Here is a 3,070-nt window from a genome sequence, read left to right as displayed (position 1 = left end):
TCTTACTATATTCTGTTATGCACATGTTTAGATTTCTGTTGATTGTTTGCAGAAGAAAAGGAATGTAAAGGTTACTTGTTTAGAGTGAAACCGCGGCCTACAACTGCAACTTGGTATCGGGGGATGAGGAAAAACAACCCTGCCAGTGCAGGGACTTAGAGTGGCATCATGATTCACTACGAGCTCAGAACTGTGGCAGCTGCTCTGCTTTTGAAGAGGGTGAGGCTGACGATATGGCTGTTTGCTAGCATACGCAGTCCACCCTGTTCCCCATGCCCTGCCTTTCGCAGATGCTAGAACTGGTAGGGCCGCACCGCTGTTACGCCCACCGAGTGCGAGATCCTGGCCGTAACTGTCCCCCGTGTGGACGGGACAGACAGAGGAGATAACATTAGAGCACAGTGTAAGTGGGATTGCAGAAGGCCGCAACGGGCACTGAATAGAAATGCACACCTCAAATATGGAGGAAGAAGGTAGGGACCAACATGGATTTTTCTACTTATTCAGGAACGTCACCGTTCCAATTCTGGTACTCAATAGATAACGCTGATGTTTCTCATCCCCCTTAACATGTCACAGCCAGCCAGATTTGGCTACAATTCAGCTGTTTAGCACCACCTAATTACCCATAAGGTCTGAATTTTTAATCTGTGTATTTGTTACAGGGCTTCTACTTCAGCAATTCCCCTCGGACATTTCTCCCGTGGGCTTTTAAGGCACGCCTGTGCCATTACATAGCTGATAGAAGGAACACATATCCTACTCCTGCTATTTTATCTTTTCTTTTAATTTATTTCCTGTGTGGAAGGAGATCAATAAAAGATCATACTTTGTATCTACTTTCTAAAATCTAAATCTTTCCTATTTCCTGTTTCTAGACTTATGTGCACCTTCATGAAGCTGAAACTGCTTAAATGTGTGCTTTTACATGTGCTTCTGTAATGATGAGGCTGGTTTGCTTTGTGATTATACATGCTTTTATGCCATTATGAATCCTGAGATGAATTTTCTCTCTTTTTTTTTTTTTTTACTTAATTATTCCCTTGTAGTTCTATTAATTCAGAAAAATGTATTTTGATGGGAAAATGCGATTGCAATTACTGGTCAATATCATTAAGTTTCTCCCTTTTCTCTGTTCCTTTGGGGCAATTCTGCAGGAACTATCTCCTTTTCCCAGCAACCTGAAAATTATGTTTCCTAAAGTTTAAGGTCTTTTTATACCAATATCTCTTCCTTTTCTTTGTAAATAATTTTAGCAGTAAGTCTGAAGGAGAAGGAGCATGTAGTCAGTGTACTCACAGATATTGTACTCAGTATCATGTACAGAGCATGTACTCACCGATACTACGGAAAGAGGCAGATTGCGTGATTCTAATGGACACCATCTCAGTAGTAGAGGGAATAATCTCTAGGTAAGGTATTAGGTTGCTGTTAATGTAACCATGAAGGCAGAGGGTGGTAACAGGATAATCCTAGTAGATATACTCAAGTGTTTAAACCAGTTTTATGGTGTCCTCCACATGATAATGTAAGCAAAAGGGATCAGATAAGGAACATATTTTTGACCATTCGTATATTAGTGAGAGGAGCCTAGATAATAAAAATAACAGCTGGAGATGCTCTTGCCTGAGAAGGAATATTCTGCATTTGGTACTGGAAATATTGATAAGATGGATGTTATGACTAAAATAGCCTTTCATACTTCCAGCTTCTTCCATAACGATAAAGCAGGGGAAAAAGGCACGGACAGGGACTTCACATCAAAGACACCGTTAGTTGTTTCTGATAGCTCAGAATGGGAGACAAATGTTATGGATGAAACATCTACATAGCAAAAAAAATTTAAAAAAAAAAAAAAATCTACTGGCCTGTTTGTAGAATCCGCAATAGAAAACCTACTCACAGTAGATAACAGCCTGTGCTGTTCTTTAACATCTGCCCATAATCTGTAACAAAGCTAAAAATTTTAATAGGGGTGACTTCATCCCAGAAGATGCTTGCTCATCATCTCATGCATCACAGAATTTTCCAGAATTTCTAAAAATAATAAATGGTAATATCTGTATGCAGAAACTCCTGAACTCAAAAAAGATAACTCAGGTTTTGATCTTATTGAAATGAACTAAGAGTTAATTGCTACTATAAAGCAAATTATTTCCTAGATATAGATATCATAATAATAAAGATTGCATTTACCTTGTGCAGACAGAACATATTACCAAGCCATGTACATACATATATGTGAACTTTGTGTAGGCTACTTTGGGGTATACTGTACAATGGAACAGTCATTGGTATATCACTTATTTAAAGTGGTAAGTAGTGGCAAAATATGCAAACTGTCAAAAAATAAAATCCTGGATACCCACAAGCATGGTTCACAAGTAAAACAAATTATACCAGGCAAGAAGCTATCCTAGTTAAAAGGAGACTGAAAACAAAACAGGATATAAAATATTAATACAAAACCTGAGTAAATAACAAAGTATTATCAGCTACAAGTTGAAATATACTCAGCCTGAAGAAAGGACTATATATCCAAAAGCTTGTCTGGTTTTTTTCCAGTTACACCTGTTAATTTAATAAAAATGTCCCCTCTCCCTGTAAAAATTTGCACTAAATATATCCTCAAATAACCATGGTTATTACAGTACATAATAACAAAAGGAATTTAAATGTAGACGACCAAGAAAAACCGTAGGTTACATATGCTTATTCTAGATTGCAAACTGTAGCTAGGTATGTATGTTCCACAGATATTTTTGGAGTTGTCATTTTAACAAAACACAATACCAACCACATTCAATAAAGTGCCCGGAACTGAGAGTCTATCGCCTTCAAAGGACGTCACATGAGGAAACGTGCTAAAATGGTATAGTTTTAGGTTAACATATCTTACGAAAATACTTTACATGCAAAAGCCTTATAGAAACTAATCACAGACTTCTGAACAACCACTGTTATGTTCTTGTAAATAGATGAAAAATGGGCAATTTTCAAAGCATTGAAAAGTTTCCCGTACCAATACAATTGTGATAGAAGCTTCACCCGATCTGGTTTAACTAAAAGG

The sequence above is a fragment of the Egretta garzetta genome, unplaced genomic scaffold, assembly GCF_000687185.1.
Source record: "Egretta garzetta isolate BGI_Z169 unplaced genomic scaffold, ASM68718v1 scaffold639, whole genome shotgun sequence".
In the NCBI taxonomy this organism is placed as follows: domain Eukaryota; kingdom Metazoa; phylum Chordata; class Aves; order Pelecaniformes; family Ardeidae; genus Egretta; species Egretta garzetta.
This window is presented reverse-complemented; position numbering follows the sequence as displayed.